This window comes from Lemur catta, chromosome 23 (genome assembly GCF_020740605.2).
Source record: "Lemur catta isolate mLemCat1 chromosome 23, mLemCat1.pri, whole genome shotgun sequence".
Lineage (NCBI taxonomy): Eukaryota > Metazoa > Chordata > Mammalia > Primates > Lemuridae > Lemur > Lemur catta.
Window position 1 is genome coordinate 8,179,235 of NC_059150.1, and position 21,438 is coordinate 8,200,672.

At 54.1% G+C, this 21,438-nt stretch overlaps 1 protein-coding gene across 1 annotated transcript in view; it reads right to left on the minus strand.

The window, feature by feature from the left end:
- Nucleotides 1–20,882, minus strand: part of PLXNA2 (plexin A2) — a 201,949-nt gene extending 181,067 nt beyond the window's left edge. Inside the window, exon 1 of the mRNA XM_045536127.1 lies at nucleotides 20,154–20,882. The gene's annotated coding sequence lies outside the window, so the exon portion shown is untranslated. The remainder of the gene's footprint in view (nucleotides 1–20,153) is intronic.
- Between the last annotated feature and the right edge of the window lie 556 nt (nucleotides 20,883–21,438).

A 21,438-nucleotide genomic window follows, 5' to 3' on the forward strand; every position in this document is an offset into this window, starting at 1 on the left:
AGGGCCCGATGACACCACCTCCCTGATCAAGATTCAGGAGGCAGGTGTTGGTGACAGCCAGTGAAGGCATCTGATACTTTCCTGATCAGCTGCTGCGGGCATCAGTGGGAAGGCAGGGAGGAAATGACAATCGAGCATTTCCAGTTTGGCTCAAAGGAGGATTCTCTCCTCCCTGCGTCCCATTCTGTCGCCCTTTTCAGGAGATCTGGGTGCATGTGCCTCTGTGCTTTCACTCGGCCTCTCCTATTGCAAAAGGAGCTGGTGGGGAGAGAAGTTAGATTCAGGATACGATTTTGCCAAATTGAGTCAAAGCTCATGTTAGTAGCTCTCACACCCTGGGACCCATCTGTAGCTCCACCATCACCTCTGTCTCCATTCCTACTGTCACTGTCACCAACAACGTCATACTTCTAGCACTGCCATTACCGGCACCATCCTAGTGCTGACGGTTTCCATAAGAGTACAGTAAACGGTGCCCATTAGTACTACTGCACAGCCAGGACCCCAAGGAGACGGGTGATCAGGGAGAAAAGGCAAGCACGGAAATGAGAGCTGTGAAGTCCGAGAAGAAGTTAGCAGCTGCCCTCAGGATTCTCTTAACCTCCTCCCTGTCCCATGGCAGAGGGGGGCCCATCCTCGCCCCCAGCTCTCTCTTTTCACGGGCAGCGCCTTTAAAACAGGAATTCAGGGTGAATGCTGAAAGAGATTATAACATTATTCCAAGCCACTATTTTTTTTTTTTTTTTAGATGAAGAAACCGGAGTCCATAGAAAGGGAACATATTGTCCAAGGTGACTCAAAATGAGTCAGGCACAGGCTGCAATTAGAACCCAGACCTTGTGACAAAAAGTGTGGGGCTTCCTCCCTCATAGGTGGAAGGCTCCTGGGAGTTGGTGGCGTTCTGCCTGGAGGCTGTACTGTCCTGGGGAAAGAAGGTGCCTTTGAGGATGGCCCCGTGATGGGCAGACATGAGTGTAGCACTGGGCCTGGGCAGGGAAGTGGCGCTCAGAGCAGATTTAAAGTGGCTCAGATTAAGGGGCGGAGGGGATGAAAGAGACATGTCGGAATGGCTCCCTTCTGCGTCAGGGAGGAAGCCCTCCTCTGACCTCCTCCAGGCCTGGGCAGGCCCAGGCAAGGGTCGCACAGTGGAGGGATGTCACCTACACTGTGAATGGGGGCCTATAGTGTCCTGTGCCACAACCCCTCAGACAGGTTGGATCTAGCCTAAGCCCGGAAAGCTCCTTTTTGCCAAAGAGAACTGCAGCAGAAGGACTGAAGTTAGCTGTTCTGGGGGACATCCTATCTAGAGAGGATCCTTGGAGCATCCTGCCAAGGAGATTCTAGAACTTTCTGACATTGAATTTTCCTGACAGCTGTCTAGGAATAAGTTTACCCAGGGGCAGAGGATGGGTCTTGATGATCGCACAGGGCTCCCTTTAAGATTTCTAAGAGGATAAAAACGTCTCAGTGGGAGATCCTGAGGCTCCGGCTTGTCCCCTGTGGGTGGAATGTTACTGAAGGAGCTGTCTTAATGTCCCTTGCGCAGTTGTACGTGCAAACATTCTGTCTAACGGGGACCTCAGAGGTAGTCCAGGCACGTTGGGTAGCACAAGGTGAGCGAGAGGGCGAACGCAGAAGCCCCGGGTAATGCCGACAGCTGAAAGGCCTCAATTAGAGTGAAAGGAGTTATCTGGTATTTAAATAATTATTAGATTGAAGGAATAATCATGGGTTTGAGCTGATTTTTTCCCCCACTGTCACCCTGATGGCGTCTATAATATTATTATTCAAATGCCCATGATTCTCATTGAGAACAGACCAAGGGAAAGAGGGGAGAGTGGGGGGGCGAGGGGTGGGGGGAAGGGAGGGGGTGGGGAGAGAGACTCATTTAATCTCCATGTGACAGGGCTGCAGGAGGTATGATTAGTCTTTTTCTTATTTCAGCTGTCACTCACGCACAGACACCAAAGATCGTTATTAGCGTATTTTATGCACGCAATTTAAAGAGAAAAGGGGGAGGGGTGTGGAGAGAGGGAGAATATTCTACGGAAAATAACGGGACCAAAGGAACAATTTAGATGTCACTTCTATACCAGCTGCGTTTGCTTCATTAATCGAATGTCATTTTTCCCCTAGACTGCGTGCCGTTATGTGAAGCTAAGTGGCTGTACCTCGTCCCTGAGTGGGGGAGAAGGAAGGTGAGAGGAGAGAAAGGAGGAAAACGGGTCCCTGCCTACGTGCACCCCTGGCTGCCATCCCTGAGAAGGTGACGCTGTGGCCCTGCCAGGACGTGTCAAGACAACTTTGGGTAACAATTTCTACCCAGGCCCCCGTTGTCATTCTGAGAAGGTGGACCCCCTACTTGTCTTCACATAGAGATTTCTTTCACAGGTGGGATAAACTGCATTGGCTCTCAAATAAACAAGGAGCAAGAGATGGAAATGGGGGGTGTAGACTCCATGTCCAGGTGAGGCTCGGAGGCAGCTGTGGGCAGCGCTCTGCTCTGGAAATGCCCTTGGATCCCACATGACTGCGTAACAGTGAGGGACTCCCGCCTCTCTGATGGCAGACACAGGCAGGGTGACAGGGGTTACAGGCTGAACTGTGTCCCCTCAAAATTCCTGTATTGGATGAAGTCCTAGCCCCCAGTCCCTCAGAACGTGACCGTATTTGGACACAGAGCCTTGAGGGCGGTAACCAAGATAAACTCACGCAGGTGAGCTCTAACCCAGTATGACTGGTGTCCTTATAGACAGGAGAAATGTGGACCCAGAGAGACACTCGCAGAGGGAAGACGTGAAGACACAGCGGGAAGACACATCTACAGGCCAAGGCGAGGGGCCTGGAACAGATCCTTTCCTCTCAGCCCTCAGAAGGGACCAACCCTGCAGACACCTTGATCTCCGACTTCCCAACCTTGGGAGCTGTGAGACAATACATTTGTGTTGTTTAAGTCACCCAGTTTGTGCGACTCTGTTCCACCACCCGTAGCAAACTAACGTAGCAGGGAGGAGAAAGGCGCTCTAACTTCTTGGCTCAGGAATTGTTCTTTTAAAGAAAAGGGGTGTGTGCGTGTACCTGCACACACAAGTTTGCAGGGAGGGGTGGACAGAAACAGTCTTGGGGCCAAGAAACTTAGAGACGCAGTTGCTCCTAACGCTTCCGTGGGAACCGGAGTCAGCAAAGGCTGCTTGTTTCATGCAGCAGAGAACAGTGGCCCAGCGGACCCACTTGCTCTGCCCCTCCCAGCTTGGGGATGAGAGTTACGATTTGCTGATTTCTGTTTTTCCTGCAGAGCGTCTCCTGCTCTCTTCTGCTCCTACCCAGAAGAGTGAATCTGTCACCTGCCAGACCCCAGAGAGAGGGAGATCTTACCTCAGTCCCACCCCAGCTTCTCCTCCAGTCACGGGCCCTGTCCTGGGACCACTGCTTTTCATGCCAGGCAGGGTTTTCTGTTGTTTTTCTCCCAGGTCTGCCCGTGGGCTCTGATAGAGCCCTGGAAACTGCACCAGCTCTCCCAGGGCCTTAGCAAAACATGCAGTGTTTGTCCTCTTCTCACACAGGCTATAAAAGTTTGGAGTTGTGTCCCTGAATTATGAAGGGCTTCGAGACGTGCACTCATTTGAGGGGCCAGGGGTGGGGGTGGCTCTGTTCCTTTCTGGGGCACTGGCTGGGCTGGCTGTGCAAAGTCAAAACAAGATTCATTACCCCGGGGCCGGGAGCAGGGAGATACATGCCTGACCCTGCAGGCCTGTCCCATATGTCACGGGCCTGTCAGAAATCTCCCAGAATTCCCTTTATTATCTAAAGGTCGCCACCCGGGCAGAGCTGAGAGCCCCGCGTGGTATAAACCAAACTCCAAGAGCAATCAATTTTAAGCAGCTGTCTCCCCTGCCACCCCATCCTCCGCTCCCCCTTCCTTGGGCTCTGCCCTCTTCAACCCCCTTTGGGGGAGGATCAGGAAGGAGCCCTGCCTGGCCGTGGCCACCTCTCCCCTGGGTCAGAAGGAATTCCTGCGAATTAGGAGGAATGAGGTTGTGAGAAGCAGGCCTGGGGACTGTGCCTGCCCTCTGCACTCAGGGGTCCGGGAGAGGTCACCACTTCCCCCCTGACTCTAAGCAGGTCCCAGTTTCAACCGTCTTAGTAGTGGAGTTGCTCTTCTGGTGGGCGTCATGGGATTAAAGGACAGGAAGAGGAATTCTCAGGCTCCTTCCAAAGGCAGGGAAAGGAGTAAACAGTGGGGCTATGGCTTTGCTAAGTCAAGTCAAAATTCATGTGAGGAAACTTCATATCTTAAGGGCCACAAGTAGCATCCTCCTAGCATCTCCCATTTGTTTTCTATGACAAAACCAATAAGGAGTAGCTACTATTACTATTCTTTGTTAACCACCTGCTCTGTGGCACACTGTGTTAGATGCTCTGTGTACGCTATTGATCATTGTGGGATTATTCTGCAAGGTGGGCATGAATTACCCCCATTTCACAGACGATGAAACAATCTCAGGAGGCCTGGCTAACTCGACTAGTAATGTTCAGGTAGGAAGCAGAGATTTCTGAGATCCATGCTTTCCCCATTATTCCTCATCGCTTAGATTTTTCAAATTTATCTTTCACTCAAATCTTCTCATCACTGTCTGGGAGAACTCACTAGAACGTTAAGTGAGACTTGGCAAGTGCTTTATTTTAAAGGTCAAAACTTGAGGCTCTACAGTCTGGTTTCCATCTAACCTGAGCTGCTCCTTTCTTTTGGTAACAGGGCAGCATTTGGGGGGCGGAGGCAGGTGCCGGCAGGAATCATGGTTTTCAGGTACCAGGTAGGATCCCTGAGTGTTTTGTGGCAAGAGGTTTGCTAGCTGGTGGCCACCTTTCCAAACAAATCCAAATGACCTTTCCAAGGAGCCTGGGACTTTCTCTTCTGCCTTCTCACCCCGTCCTTACTGTAGAAGAAAGAGGCAGGGGTTCTTTGAGGTTGAAATGGGACGGAAGAGCAGGGTTAAAAAGTGCCCAACTAAATGGTTAGATAAATTATGGTTACTCCACATAATGGCATGTTACGCTGCCATTAAACATAATGTTTTCAAAGAATAATGACACTGCTCCGGTTCACACCAGTGGCAGGAAAAAGGAAAGAGGGGGTAAGGAAAAACCCAAACAAAGCATTTATCTCAACTTGCAGTCCGTGGACTGACCCTAAAATCCACACTTACACTCTGCCATGAAGCTGTCCACATCTTTTTCCTCTCGAAGAAAAATGTTAATGGCTCCCAGGAGACCCCAGGTGAGAGCACTCCCTGCTTTCTTTTGCAGACCTTCCTTCCCTTCTGACTTCAGTGGCCTCACCGAGACAGCCACTACAGCATTCTAGGGACAGGGACAGGGAGCACTCCTGATCCCTGACATTTCATCCCCATGTCAGGGAAAGTGGCCATTAGTGCCAGATGGATGTGCATTTTTCAACACTATTTCCAGAAGCTAGAGCTCCCTAAAGTTCAAAAGGGTGGGCCTTTTCACCAGGAAGCCTGGTGCTGCCTCACTGAAAGTGGCGCTTGTGGGACAGGCACATTGTCACCATGCAGGCCTCTCTCTAAGGCGAACCCTGTTGAAAGCCACCAGCAGCTAAGACCCAGGCACGGACATCCTGCAAGGTGTGCCTTGTGCTGCCTCATGTCTTGTGCCTCAGACCCGTTGTCCAGCTTTGCCAGGCCCATGCCAGAGTGTGGTGTTCACCTGTGCAAACACCTTCTGGGGCTCCTTGCTGTTGCCCAGATTGACTCATGACTGCTAAGCGCCCAAGTTCAAGTCCTTCCCAAGCTGGTTCTTTCTTCAGCCTCACTGCTCGCCTCTCCCAGATGACTCTACTCCCAAGAAACGGGTTGGTTTGTTGAGTCCCTCAAACCCCTTGCTAAGTTTCACCCTCTCCCTGGAATTCCTGTCTCCACTTTCTTCTTTGCCTGTCCACACCAGCCCATCCTTCAAAGCCTCACAAAGCCTCTAGGACCTCTCTGCCTCCAATCACCACTCTCTCCTCCAAAGTCAATTAAAAACTGCTGTTTTGGGCACACGTGGATTCCAGACACACTGCGTTGCAGTGTTCCCTCTCTCTTTTTTTTATGTGACTATGTCTTATCTCCCCGTTGAATTAGAGGCTCTTTGAAGGCAGGAGTGATATCTCATGTTTCTTGGCATCCCATGCAGGGCTAACGTGATGACTGTCACTCAGTATTCTGCCCACTCTGAACTATGGAGACCAGCAGAGAGGGACACAGGATGCTCATTTGCTTTTTCTCAGCTGGCACTGTCCCTGCTAGTCTGCCCTAAGAGATGGTTTGAACTAAGACACTTGGCTCTGAGAGTTCTCATAGCCTTTGCAGGTAGTGAAGAAGGAGGGAGCCATTTGGGAAGGATGCTGTCTTGAACCACCTGGGCAAAGGGCAAATGTCCTTGGCTAGGTGGATGAGGTGGCGAGAAAGATGGGAAGAATGGGAGGATACGGCTCTGTCTTTGAAGACGCACAATCCAGACGTGTGAAGGAAGAGTGTTGGCAACAGAGCTCCATAGCCACAAACCATGAAATACCATAGAGCATGTGAGAAGCATATAATAATTTAAAAAACAATGACAAATTGACGACATATAGTGATCAAGAGCAGAGGAGGGTTGGGGAGAGTCCCCTCGGAAGGTTTCAGAAGAGGGTCTTCTACAAGGAGGTCAAGCTCACTCTGGTGAACGCTGCCAGGCAGCACGAGCAGAGAAAAGACCATGGTCTCTGGAAACAGACCTGGGCTCCAGTCTCACTTCTACCACTTGCTAGTTTGGTGACCTTGAACGTGTTATTTAACCTCTTGGAGCCTTACCTTCCTCCACTGTAAAATGACACCTCACGGGGTTGTGGTCTGAGAATCCGTGACATAATGCATGTGAGATTGTTTTGTCAACTTTACTGCGCTGAGTAAACACCAGTTACTCTTGTTTCTGTTTTGGAAGAAACACCGTACAAGGGCATCGTCACTTTGGCAGCAGTGGCCACCCTGTGTGGTGGTGACAAATATCAAGGGCTCTGTTTCAGCGCAGGTGAGGGGTGGTGGTTGTGCAGCAGAACGAGGTGGATCAGCATGCATCTCCCGAGACCCAGCCTTCTGGGAGGAACCGGGTGCTGCTCATCCCACCTTCTCCCCGGCGTGGACCTGAGGTCACAAGTAGCCGTTCCCCCCAGTTCTCCCAGTGGCCCCACCGTGTCCAGGTCACCTCCTCTCACAGCCCTGGGGTGATTAGGACCACGTGTGCCGCTCTTGCTGAGTTGTCCAGGCACTTGTGGCAGGACAGGAGTGGGGAAAGGAGGAAAGAGGAAGGCTGGTCAGGAGGAGGAAGAGGAGGAGGAAGAGGAGGAGGAGATGCTGAGATAACAGCTCCCTCAGGCTGGAGCTCCACATTCTTTGGGCTCTTCCCATGGGGGTCTGCCTTGGCCTACAGGAGGAAGTTCTTCCTTCCTTATCTTCCCTGCCTCTCTTTCTCTCCAGTGCTTTTCCCAACCAACAGCCAGCCTCCCTGTAAAAAGCTCCAACTCCTTTTCAGGAGGAAGCTTCTTAAGCAGGCTGGGTCCCTACCCTGTCCCTCCCACCTGCAGCTTCTATTATTTTTCTCTCTTTGTCTGAGATTTCCAGCTCCTGCAGAAAAGATCCCGAGCTGTCAGGCGGCCGCTCTTAAGTAACAGGCATGAGCACACGCATGCACACCGAGCAAGGGAGTGCTGTGCGGCGGATGAAAGGGGCGCACGGAAACTGAGGGGCGGTTGGGGTCCGGGCAGAGGTTCGACCACTTAAGGGGCCTGGTGTGTGCCAAGATGCACAGGCACTCAGCCTGGAGGACCCTTACACACCTGGGGTGGGGGGCATCGTCCCTTGCTAAGGGAGCAGGGGAGGCAGACTTTTGAGGCCCTTGAGGCCCAATCAGCTCCGGGTGCCCAGGATCCCCCAGCCCCCTGGTATGGGAAGGTGAAGGGCACAATTAACCGGAGCAGCCAGACAGGGCGAAGAATGCACTGAAGGGAGGCAGGGGAATGGCAGGCCCGGGCGGCAGGACCTGGGCCTCGGGAGATGAAAAGAGCTCCCTGAGTGAGAATCTGGCTCTAGATGATGAATGGGGTGTGAGAGAGGAGCCTGGAAAAGGGTAAACAGCCAGGAGGGCCCCGGGAGGGAAGCGGGAGGGAGGGGTGAGGAGAAAGAATGTGGAGGTCAGAGAGCAAAGAAAACGCTCCCGGAGTGATTGACTCAAGATCCGAGGAGCTGCACACCCACATGGTGCACGTGTGCACACAGATGTGCACGGTGGCCGCCCGCCCCTCCGCGCCCCTGCCAAGGCGTGAGCCAGTCTGCTTTCCTCCCAGACACCCTCCGTCCCCTCCGGAAAACCTTTCTTCTGACGTTTGCTTCGGAGTCTCCGAGGGACCCCACTGTCATCGGAACTAGCATGTGTGCCGTGGTTTTACAGTTCCCTAAGAATCCCAATACATGATGCACTGATGGACCCTCACACAAGCCCGTGAGGCTGACAGCACCATCAGCATCACCGCTTCACAGGTGAGAGGACTTAGGTCTGTTTGAGGTTAAATATTTTGGCTAAGCCACCAGATGTGGAAGTGGGGCTTGGACGTGGGGGTCCAGGAGTTAAACATGTCCCCTTGCTTCCCTGCTGTCTGGCGCTGCAAACCAGCCAGGGAGAGCTCACTACTCCAGAGGTCAGCGTCTGCCTTCAGGTGGGCAACACTCTGGTCTGGGGATGTCCTGGGACCACTCCTCGGGAATGGGGGTGGAGTCTAAGGACTGGGAGTTGAAGTCTTGGGGACCCCCTGTGAAAGCGGGGAGCCAGGGCCTGGGGGCTTCTGGCCATCCACTCAATGCCATTCGGCTCTTGCCCAGTTCTGGCTGGTGGGAAGGAGGGCTGGGGAGGGGCTGAGGCCTGGACACGGCCCCCGGGGCTTGCACAGGTGGTGGGAGATGAAAAGGGTCCAGGAGCACTAACCTGCAGGGACTGTGCCAAAGTGTCCCCTCTCCCCACCTGCAGAAAGCCGGGCGCCAGCTCCCCTCTGAGCACAGGTCTCCACCGTCCCTGCAGCCAGCCCCAGAGCACCGCCGGCTCCTACCTGTCTCAGAAGCCTGTCCTGCCTCCACCTCCTCCCCGCTCTGAGCCCCGGCCTTGCTGCTCTCCTATTCCCAACCGTGGCAGATCACTGATTAATTCAGGGCTGTTTAATAACCCTTCTATTTCGATGAAACAAGCTGTCTTGTTTTCTTTATTTTTAACACTGACTTTCGTTTCTTTGCTAAGCATCTTACTGTCATTTAAATTTCTCTGTCTCCAACCAAGCTGATAATAGACTGGAGTGAGCAGCTGCTTCCATCCTGTTTATGACAATGATTAGAAGTTAGCTGTGCAAGCAGAGAATGGACCAAATCTCAGTTCAGAGGGGTCTGCCCCTGCTTGTAGAGGGAGTGCTAATTTTAACATGATTAGGAGAATTCTGGCTCCAGGGGACACTGGGGCTAATCCCAGCCTAGCCTTCCTGGCACCCTGCTCCAGGAGAGAGCTGTGGGGCTGGAGGTGTGAGAACCACATTACTTACTTTAGAATTAAGGCCAGTAGCTGCAGGTCATTTTTACCCACCTGACACTCAACTTCACTTTTCAACAGAGCCTTTTCCTCCGCTGAATCCTCCCCTGCATTTACAGAGCAGCAAAAAGGGAGACTCAAGCTTAAAGGACTTCGGGTGGGTGGGGATGTCAGCTGTCACCCATGATACCTTTCTGCCCCACACAGGAACCCCTTCTTGAGACCTGGCCATCTTCCAACTTCTGCTTGAATCCTCCAAATGATGTAGAGCTCATTCCCTCCCTAGATGGCCCCTTCCAGGGTTGGAAGACTGGTTAACCTCGCTCCCTTCTGTCCTCCTTCAATAGATGACCATGATTTGTGTGCACGCCCTTTCTCCTTTGCCGCATTGTAACCTCCTCAAGGGCCTGGACAATGACTTGTCTCCCTCCTGCCATCCTCAGCATATAGATATTCTATAAACACTTGCTCGATCGAATGAAATTATGTGGCGCCAACTTTAAAACTCCCTGCAAAATGTACCTTTCTTCTACCTGGAGAAGCTTCCTGTTTTTCTTTACCTGGACAAATGCTGCCCCTTCCTGTCCACAGTGCAGAAATGGCTGCTTCCTGAGCCAGGGCCCTGCTTTTTCCTCCAGGCCCCCAGGGACTACAAAGCTGGTGCAAAGTTTGACCAAGGAAGCTTTGCTTGGGGCCATGCAGCGGATGCCAATCAGGTGGCCTGGACCAAGTCCTCTGGATCCCTGTCCCTGCTCATTCCTCTGGGCCTGCCACAGCTGCCTGGGAAAGCTCACAGGTGCATGGTGTGCTAGCCCTGGTTGGCCCGACCCTCTGGGCCTCTCACTGCCTGCAGACTTCTGAGAGTCCGGAGCTCTCTGCGCCTCCCAGCCAGCACAGTCTGCAGGCAGCTGCTCGGGTCATTGTCTCAGCCTCTTCAAGTTGTGAATGCTGAGTCTATAGAGACTGAAACACAAACAGTGCCCACAGTGCCTCTGGGGAGGGAGGGGCGGCTTGGCCTTGCCAGAGCCATTGACTGTGCAAATAGCAAGGCTTGCTGTGGATGGAGGAAAGCTGGTTGGAGCTATTTAAGGGAGGGGGCACTTTATACACCACACTGCCCAGCGCCACAGAGGGGCCGTGGTGTGTGCGAAGGGCCAGCAGATGGGCAGAGAGGAGAGATCAGTTCTCGGGGAAATGCTGGTTCATCATGAGATAGATGCATGCCTGCTCAAACTCAAGGGAGACAGACAGGGGAGTTGCTGGGCATGGGGCTTGGGGGACAAGAGACTGGAAAGAGAAGGTGACTAAGTGGGCAGATCAAGAGAGTGTGCTGGGTGAGGGTGGGGCAAACAAGAGTCCTCACAACTAGAGAGCAGTGAATGGCAACTTGCTGTGTGGCTGAGGGTAATCCGGTTACCCAGTCTGGGCTTGAGTTTCACATCCATTATGTGGCCTTGGTTAAAAGCGCTTATCAAATACTCAGAAACATTTCTAGTATTCTACATAGAATATCTATTTCTTTTGTAATGGAAACTGCTCCTTAAAAATAATATTTAGAAAAGAAAATCAAGGCATCTTGCCACCCCCATGTTCTACAGTAGACTGCTGGAAAGTGTTGTCAATGCACGGGGCTCTCTTACATGACAGGCACCTTTCCGCACGCTGCCCTTCCAACAAGGGACAAGGCACCTCATGCTCCAGCTGAAAGGGTCATCAGGGAGCTTCTTGGTCTACTAGGAGACAGCTGATGCTTCTCGCTAGACCTGCTGTGTTTTCACCAATGATCAATGCCAGCCAAGGATCCAACCCTTAAGACCTAGCATCCAGTGTGGGTTCCTGACCGCTGCTCCTGCTTATGCTCTTCCTGCTGCCCCTGCCCCTAGGAGCTCTCTCTGCAGGGGAGATGCAAGCCCTATTGCAGCCAGACAGCCAGAGACCAATGAGATCTGCCCCTTCCCCTGCCGTGGGAGGTTGGCTCCCAGAGCAATGCCAACTCTGTGACCAGTTCTATGGTCATTCATTTCTGCTCAGAGCTGAAGGCACCAAAAACCCAAGGGTAGCAAATTCAGAATTCAACTTCCAATCCCACTGGCTAAGTACTGACCACAAGCCCTGCATGTGGCCTCATTGCCAGGGCCACCATTATCATTCCTTTCGGTTTCTAGTCTCCAGTGAGGCTTAAGCCCTTTATACTTTAGCACGCAAATTTTCTTTAAGTGTAATCTTATTTTTCTCAGAAAATTCCAAACAAATTTAGAGAGAGAGAGACAGTGGGGTGGGGAGAAAAATATCCCTAGCTTGGCTTTTAATTCCTGCTCTAAAGTATAGGATGGTTTTCCATGTTTACAGCACTTGTCATTTTCCAACTCCCCTAATACCATGTTCCCGTGCCTGGCTCCAGGGCTCTTGAGCAGTCATGAAAAACATTCATTCCCATTGTACAGATGGAGAAACTGAGGTCTGCAGGGAGAGGCAGGAGCCAGTTCTGCCAGAGTATCTTGTGACTCCTTCTTGTCTCCCTCCTGGGACCAGGGGACAAATGGAGAGCAAGCACTGGTCAACAGGTGAGAAATCTTTAGGAAGACGGAAGGGCTCCAAGTGAGAAGGGAGGCCCTTTGTTCCTGTGTGTTAGGACCTATTCTTTGACACCAGGCTCTTCCTGACCATCTGTTCTCAACCGTCTTAGCAGGGGCCAGACCTCCTGCAGGAGGGCGCTGGGTGTGGCTTCCAGATCCACATGCATTTCCGATCATTCTAAGTCCTCAGCCCCCCAAAATTGAAGGGCTTGATGCCCTGAGAGGTCACTTGATCAGGGTGGTAGACTAGAATTTCGTTCATTTCTGAATAAACCTGGGGGGAGAGCGGTGTTTGCTTTGCAGAAAAGGTGGTGGCGTGGGTTTTTAATCCACAGAAAGTGCAAGGACTTGTCAGGAAGGCACAGACAGCTGGGGCGAGGGTGGGGGTGTCAGTATCCTCGGGGGACTGTGAAATCCTGAGACAGCCCTCTTCCTGGCAAACGCCACTGCCCACCACTGGAGCAGAGACCTGGCAGAGCTACGTGGGATGGGGGTGGGGTGGGGGTCTCCTGTCTGTGGACAGAGAGGGGGCCTGGGTCTTCCTGTTAGGCTTTGGGCTGGGCTTTCGCTAACAGCCCTGTCCTCTGTGAAGTTTGCAAAATAGCCTCTTCTCCCTCAGGTATCTTTGTGCCTTGGGAGAAAAAAAATGGGAAGCCGGGGAGCAGTCAGGGGAGGTGGGAGGTCAGAGGCCAACGTAATATTTACCCAGCCCAGCCGAGGCCTTTCGCTTTTCTGAAGCAGGAAACCGCTTCAAAGAGGCAACATCCCCTCTCGCCACTTCTGTCTGCCCGTTGGTCCCCATGCCCTTACCTGGCAGGCAGGGCTTTTCTACACACCCCTTCCTCTCCTCCTGAGCCTCCACCCTCTCTCCCTTGAAGGGTGCAGAGCTCTGTCTGGCTGCCTGCGCCCCCAGGCCCTGCTCAGAGACGTTAAATGGCCTGTCCGTAGTCACAGAGCAATCACAACAAGTCACAGAGCAATCACAATCCGAGGGCACCTCTGACACTCTGGTTGTCCCTGGACTGCTCCTGTTCACTCTGAGAGTGTGTCCTCCACCACTCTGGGACTTGAGGGAGGCCCTTGGGTTCCAGCACCAGAGCAGAGGCAGAAACTAAGGACAGGAAAGGCCCTGGGGACGGGAGGGAGTCCAGTGGTTCTTCATGGTGGGGCAAGGGGAATCACAAACTCCTTCTCTTCAGAAATACATAAATATACATACCCACATAATTCTTAGGAAAGCATAGGATTTCAAAGGTTTCACAGGCCTCTGGAAGCCCCAGCCTGTCCCCCAGTTCTGTGCGTGCAGGGTAGGGACCCAGCCCCCTGGAGCACCTCTCCCCTAGGCGCAGGGAGAGCACTACTTCCCTTCCCAGGCTCAGAGAATGTTTTAAGTTGAGTTGAAATCTGCCTCCTTGTAATTTCCCCCCATGAGTCCTCCTCTGCCTTCTTTCTGGACCTTAAAAGACAGTGGATCCTTCTCCAGGTAGCAAACATACGGCAGAGGCAGGTCCTGGCTCAACCAAGGTGTAGAGATAAAATCTGAATTTTCTCTCAGGTCCCATCCATGGAATGATTTCCTTCAGGTAAGAATGGGTGAGGAACTGCAGGATTCTGGACACTTAAATGTGAACATTTCCTGATGAACCCCACTGGCGTCTACACTGCCAGCTTCAGAGGCACCGGAGAGGGATGGGGATGAAATTTACATAGACTACAACAAGAAAACCCTCGGGAATGTGCACCCCAGAGACCTCGCTCTAGGATATTGACTAATAGAAACTAATGCTAATGTTTAGTTTAAAACCCACAGAGGAGAATGAGGGTGAAAATTGTTAGGTAGGGGTGGTTCTGAGAGGCCAGAGGAGAGGAGAGAATTAGACAGTCATTCTTCGTAGGAAACTGTGAAGTGCCCCAGCATCTTCCTGGAAATGTCCACCTCCCACTGCCTTAGAGCACATGCTTTGGAGAGCTCCCTGCCCTCACCTCCTCTGAACCCCCAGAATACAACTAACTCCATTCTGCCTTCTACTAAAGATATCTGGGGGTACTTGGCGTACGCAATCCTCTTCCCCTTCTCCCTAGTACGCTGTAAAGTCCTTGAAGGTAGGACCTATTACTTTTTCATCTTTCTGCGAAGAGGGAGCTACTACAGTCTTGGCACTGCATAGGTGATCGATCCCTATTTATTTAAACTTAAATGAATTCCAATTCCTGCTTTCAGTGTCTTCCTATTTGGTTCAGGGCAAGGGGCAAGAACCGTAGTGCAAAGATCCAAGTATAAAGGTGAGGTTGGAGGGGATGTTCGGTAGCACGCCCTCCTCCCTCCTTCCTCTGTCCCCTCCATGGCCAAACCAGGAGCTCAGGTTGTTTAGAAACAACCAGGGAAACCCTGGGAGGAAGGAGAGGGCTAGGAAGTGCTGGGGGCACCTCTGTCACAGGCTGCCATCCTCTCAGAGCCTCCAGAGAAGGTGTGTTTGTCTGGGGGCAGGGGGGTCACACGGGAGGGGACGAGGATCATCCCCCAGCTATTCACTGGGAGCCCTACGATTCCTCCTCTTCCTTCTGAAACATGAGTTGAACTTTCCAAGGGCAACTCATTGCCTTTTATCTCTCACCCTGAAAGCAATTTTAGCCAAGGAAAAGCAGAATTAAACTTTTATAACACGATACATTTATCTTGTTTTTATTCTTTCTTTTCTCTGTCCCCCCTCCCCCCCAACCCTTGACCCCCAGGTAAATTTGAGCCAAAGGCAAACCAAGATGAAACATCAGGGGACGGTATCAGATCTGAAGAGACCCTGCTACTCTCTGGCCTCCTGCCTGTCCCCAAACTTCCCCATTTTTCCATACCCCTGTTAGACAGTTATTATCTCCTTAGATGAGAAAAGCCTCTGGACTCTGCTCTCTCTCGATATTGTCCTCCGCTGAAATGAAAGGGGGAATTATAATTCAGAGAAAGGCTCCCGCAGAGACTATGAAGACAAAGATTAAATCACTGATACAACGTTGACATGCGTTCAGCTCCTGAAAGGTCTTTTTTAAAAAGTCTCCTCAGGAGCAGTTTTGCCACCACCTGAGAGTGTTTGTAAAATCCACATTCAGGGAGTTGGAAGCAGGGAAGGCATGTGAAGGCACCTTGGGGATGGGCCAAAAACTCCTCTCGCTGATAAAGAAAGGCAAGAGGCTCTTGGCGGGCCAGCCGGCGGACTGGACTGCCTGCTAACTGCAGAATGTGCCCCCTCCCGCCTCCCAGCCCAGACACATCCTGTCGGGGCAGGCCTCTCTCCCCAGCGCTGCCTAGTGCTGCAGGCACCTTCCAGCCCCCTGCAACCAGACAGGGGCCCCCGAGGTCCCGGTGGCAATAGGACCCCACCAGTTGTGGTCTCTGGGTAGTGACAGCTGGGAGTTTCTAATATATCTCATCTATTTTTTTTTTCTCTTCTAAAAAGAAAAGCACAAAAGCCACTGTTTAGAGCCAAGCCTGGTTTTCAAGAGTCCCCTCTAGTGGAGATAACCTGCTACTTCGGCTTCCCAGCTCTGGCCGGAGCCTCCCAGCGCCAGGGAAGGCTGAGAAGAGCCCTTGTGCCTGCGTGGCTGGCTCTTCCTGCTTCCTTCCTGGGTCGCTCTCAGCTCTCTGCAGCCTCATCCACACTGCCCGTCTCTCTGCCTCCACCTCCCCTTTCTATCTCCCTGCCTCTCTGTTTATCTGCAACGGTGTCCATGTCTCCTCTTCCGTCGTTCCAGGTGTGCCTTCGCGCCTGTATCTTGACCTGAGTCTCTAGTGCACGCCCTGGCCTTCTCTGAACTTCAGGACACGGGCTCTGACCAGCTAGAGGGGCTTCGGTAAGGCCTTGGATGCAATGGCCTAACCCCAGAGGCCAAAACAGGGACCCACAAGGCAGACCCACGGTGAGAAGCACTAGGAGAATCAAGCTGGAGGAGAATACAACTTCAGCAAAACTCCCTCCCTCGACCCCCCCAAGTAAACTTGGGCCTATTGGGTTTCTATATATTTCTGAAGCTGTCTATAATCCGAGCACCTGCCTTGGAGTCCTGTGTGAAACCAGTCCACCCCACTCAGTCGAGTCTCCCGGCCACCCCGCCTGCTCCCCAGTCTCTGACCCCACGCATCCTGCCATGCAAACAGCCGACACTGCCAGGTGAAGGGAGGACAGCTGGCAGGGGGTGGGAAGTGTGCTGGTGCCGGGGAAGGAGAGAATGGGGTGAGTGGGGGCCAGGGACTGAGCCTGGGGCTGTAGGGGACAGCGGAGACAGAGCACACGTTCTGCCAGGATAAGGAGGGGCCGGGGGGACCACCTGCTGATCCTCTGGGTTTCCCAGAGATATCCTTTCACCCAAGTGGGAGATATGGCCAGGGCAGGGCAGGGGGTTAATAGTTAACCAACTGCAGAGCAGGGAACTTTGCAATGCTCAGGCCTAAGCCTGTTCTTTCCGCTCTCCCCCTCCCTTCCTCCTTTCCCCTTACACTCTTGCCCAATAGGGACCCTGCTCCCCAACAAAGAACTTTCTCGCCTCTATTTCTGCCCTCGAATTCCAGATGGAGAAGTGTGGAGCTAGATAAAGAGGTTCCATATGCCCAAATGCCAGGGACTGGGGCCCTAGAGAGCCTGAGGGCTCAGCTGAGGAAAAAGGGGGTGTCCCTTTCTTACCAGCTATCCCTCCCCGCGCCTTGGGACCAGCTGTTTGACCCTGGGAAGAACTGCCTTTCTCTGGGTCTCCACAGGGCTCACCTTTAGAACTGACCAAGAAAGAAAGAGATGCACACCCACCCCTCATTTACTCTAATCAGGCATGAAATCTTTGTAACTAAGTGAAAAAACTGTTAAGGGAATCAGTTCCATTCATCATTGTTTGAACTGAGCATCTGTGAAGAGCAGAGATAGAATATTCACATATAATGAATTGATAACAGACTGCCCCTGGGTGGGGTGGTGGTGATGCCAGGGTGCCATGAGGGAGGCATGCCCAGGAGCTGTAAAACTCCAGCACCTCAAAGCCTGTTTCTCCCAGCTTCCCTACGAATGGTCCTGAATTATTGCTAGTTAACAGACTGTAACACAATGCTCCAGTCTCTTTATGATCAGAATGGGGGTGGGGGTGGGGGCTTGGCTTGGTGCTTCTTGCCTCTCCATTTGCCGTGATGGACAGAAGTATACTGTGCACCAGTTTGTGTGTGCAGAGACAGCTGTGTGGCAATGCAGGGAGACAGCTGGGGGGGGTTCTGCTGGAGGTAAAAATTGTCTCCCCCACACCAAACCCTATATCTTGGGGAGGCAGTCATAGAAAATGAGGCAGGATACAAACTATAGAACCCCCAAACAGTGACAACTCCAGCACCACAAATATTTCATAGCACCTAAACGGGTGAGTTGAAGCTGCTGCCAGCTGCTGCCTTGTATATTTAACCATGTCACTGGTTTCCCCTCCCGCTCCTGTGTTTTCTTGTAACATGCCCATGAAATAAAGATTAGCTGAATAATCAGAAGTATTTGTAAATGGGAAAGGCAGCCAGCACAGAAGAAGCTGTTCTTTGAGGGTTTTCTTTTTAAATTCATTTTAAGCGCAGACTCCAGTAAAACAGATGGTGAACTTTTACATTCATCACATCTGCAGCTTTTGATGGTCAAGAGAGTTGGAGGGTGAAATGCTCCCTGGTGCTCTGGAGACAGGGGTGGGTATTCAGGCCAGCTCTGAAAGGGGGGCCACCAACCTTGTAATGACATGGTTTTGGGTGATGGACATGTGACATCACTGTACTCCTCATTTAGACTCGCTGAAAAGCTAAGCCAGCCCCCCTGTCCTGCGCCAGGCTGTGAAGGACCCCGGTCCTTATGCCCGGTCAGAGAGAAGGGCCAGATGGGATTCCCTTGCTCACTCTTGGTCCCTGGGCAGAAGGGACCTGCAGGTCCTTTGCCACTTCAGATCCTGCTGCTCCTCAGCGGCTACTCCGGCTACTCCCCAGCCCATCACTCCAAATGTCATTTCCATTTAGCTGCTTTGCAAGCCAATCTGCCCCCATCCTAATGCAATTTGCTGAGGACAGGGAGGGAGCAGGGAGGGCAGTCTGCATGGCCCTGCCTTTATCAGCGGGTCCCTGAGCAGGATCCGCTGGCTGCTGGATGGAGGGAAATGGCTCCTTTAGGTAAGGCTGACTGGTGGCAGCAGGGGCAAGTTCCAGGATGAGGAGGGGTTGGAGGGGAGAGGTGCGATGCCAGGTGGACGAAGGGAAAGAAAAACACCCCCCATAGGGTATCTAGACAGATTCCACTCCGTTTCCTTGGTTCCCTACCCTCCACTCCTCACCACCCCACCAGCCCCCAGGCCACGGAGGAGAGATCACAGGTAATTAGTTCAAATGGTGCTCTGTGAGGAGAAGGCGAAGTTAATGAATTCTTGTCTCTTCTTGCTGGAGGTCAGAGGGGAGAGGGCTGCCAGCAACTCCAGGAGCTTTCTGGGGTGATTGCACAAAAGTTGTGCATTTCAATTAGGAGTAGCTGAATTCCTCCAGCCAGGGCTATCTCTTCCTGGGGCTCTGTCACTCAACTGAAGGCCCCAGAATCCTAAGCCAGCCCAGAGGGAAGAGTGAAGTTTCAAGGTCTGGGAAAGAAGCCTGCTATTGTGCGGGCAGGGGAAGCACTGAACCTGACTCCGGCTCCCAACGAGTCCAGCGCAGCCCAGCCCAGATACTCATCTTGGCCTGCCGCTCACTTGGTAAACCTGTCCGCTGTGCTCCTGCATGGAAAGTGAGGAATGCACCCTAAAATTTCCCTTTGTTCCTCCAAGCTGATGGGCCAAGCCACTGCCTCAAGCTATGATTGGCAGCCCCACTCCCCCAAACTGATCCCACTTTCATGTCCCTTGCATACCTTACACTGGTGCTCCACTGTCAGCCCAGGGTCTTCGAGTCCTGCAGGAGACCTATCAGATTTCTATTGCCCACCTCACGGGGCTCTCATTTCTAGACCCTTAACTGACCTAGACCCCCCAAGTCTTTTACCATCTCCCTCTCCCCCACTACCTCTATCCCTCCCGAGTAGAGCAGAGTTTGAGCAGGTAGGTCCTCCTAGGGTCGTGCCAAACAGGTGGACATTTGGGGCAACCTAGAATGGCTGTTTCCGGTGACTCTCTGTAGCCATGTAGACCATGATTAACATTTACATAGACTACCTGTGGGATGGAATAAAAAGGGCTAGAATTTTCTAAGATCCCTACATCGCTTGTGGGGTGGGGCAAGAAGGAGCACATGGAGGGAAATATTCTCAAATGGCTCACAAGGATCCTTTCAGATCCCGAGCAAACTCTCATCTCAGCCCCCAGCACCCCTCTGCTGCTCAAACCCAGGGGTTGGGCCCCTGCTGGGCGCTACACCTCGGAGGAGGACAGGGAGAGACGGAGCGCTTATCCCCCCATCCAGTGCCTTGGAATCGCTCCCTGAGCCTTACAGAATCCCGCAAATGATGCATTCCCCCCAAGTCCCTGATCCGAAGGAACAGCTAGCAACCACTAGGGACTCTGACATCGGAGCGAACGCCCCCAAATCGGTCGCCGGCCACAGTGGCTTCGGGCTGTCTTGCTCTCGCATCGAGGCCCTCTTTGGGCGCCAGCTCTCGGGACAGCCTCGCCGCCGGGGTGTTCCCGCACGCCGCAGAGTGCCGGCAGGTGCGCGGTGGAGGCGCGCCGCGGAGCACTGTCGCCGCCCGCAGCCCGCGCTGGGAAGCCGGCGGCCGGCCGGGAAGCCGCGGCGGGCGGCAGCGGCTGCGAGTGTGCCCGCTCTCGCACGCACGCCGCGCTCCGGCCCGCGAAAGTGGCCGAGCCCGCGCGGGGACTCGCCCCGCAGCCGAGCCGGGCGCCCGGGGCCGGGACCCCAAGGCGGCGGGCGCGGGAGAAGCCGCCGCGGTGTGCGCGCGTTTGGGGAGAGGGCGGAGGGCGCCCGGCCCGGCCGCCGCTTACCCAGGTCGGCGACGTCTGTCTGTCCTTCCGCCCCTGCTCCGTCCGCCTCGGCCGCCGGCTGCCGAGGACGGCGCGAGGCCCCTCTCCCTGCCCGCAGCTCGGAATCACGGGGACGACCAAATCCACATGGAGTCCAAATTCATTAAAATCCACGTCAAGCCACCAGCCACTTATCTGTATTCCTGAAGTGGCCCCTCGGTCTCCGGCCCGCGCGCCCCTCAGTCCTCCGTCGCCCCACAGCAGCCCCGCCGGGCGCTGTCGCCGGCTCGCGGGGGGCCCCCGGGGGCGCCGAGGGGGCGTGTGGGGGCGGCTGGCGGTGTCTCCCGTGGGGAAGAGGCAGAGCCCCGGCTGTCTTCAGATTTTTCCAGCGCGACTTTCCGGGCTCCTCTGACATCAGCAATCGCGGCGCTTCCTTCCCTTCTTGCTCCCGGTTCGGTCACAGTCCCATTTCCTCCGGGAAGCTGGCTTCCCAGATCTGCTCGGAGGTTTGCTGCGCTCGCTCCGGCGCCCGCGCTGCCCACCGCTGCCCAGCTCGCCGGCTCTGTCTCGGGATGGCTCGCCCTCCCGGCCGGAATATGCCCAGCAGCTGCGCTCCGCCGCCCTCCCGCCCCAGCCTGGCGCGGACGCCGCTCCGCCCGGCAGCTCCGGCTCCCGCGGTGGCAGCGGCGGTGGCGGCGGCGGCGGAGCCCTCAGCGCCGGCCTCCCTATATTGCCAGGCAGCTCATTATCATAGAGGCCGCGCGCGTTAACCCGCTCCCTGCCGGCCGCGCCCGCCTGGGCTGGGGCCGCGCCCGCCGCTGGCACCGCCCGCCGCAGCCAGCCCCCCGCCCCCGCCCCCGCCCGCGCGGACTTCCTCCTCCTCCGCCAGCTGTCAACAAAGGAGGATCAGGTTTGGCATCGGGAGGCCGCCCCGCCGCCCGCCCTGTGCCCGGCTCAGCCCGGACCCACCGGCCACCTTAAGTGGCCAAGGGGTCACGGAAAATGCTGCCAGGGCCTGGGGATTCCGGTCGAGGCCTTGCGAGTCCAGCCGGCTTAGCCTCCGGTGTGGCCAAGGGTAGGAAGTGGGGGGGGGGTGCAGGGGGGTGTCAGGACCCAGGCAGAGTGGGTGAGGGCAGTGGGGACAGAGGCTCCCCCTCTCCTGGCATCACCTGTCACCGCGCGCATACTGGTCACCTCTCTTCAAATGTAATTTGAGTGAGGGGTGAGTGCGGAGGCACCGGGCTTGTCTAGTGGGGTTGAGACTGGGGTCTCGGAAATTGTGAGACCAGATGTCTTCTTCTCGTGA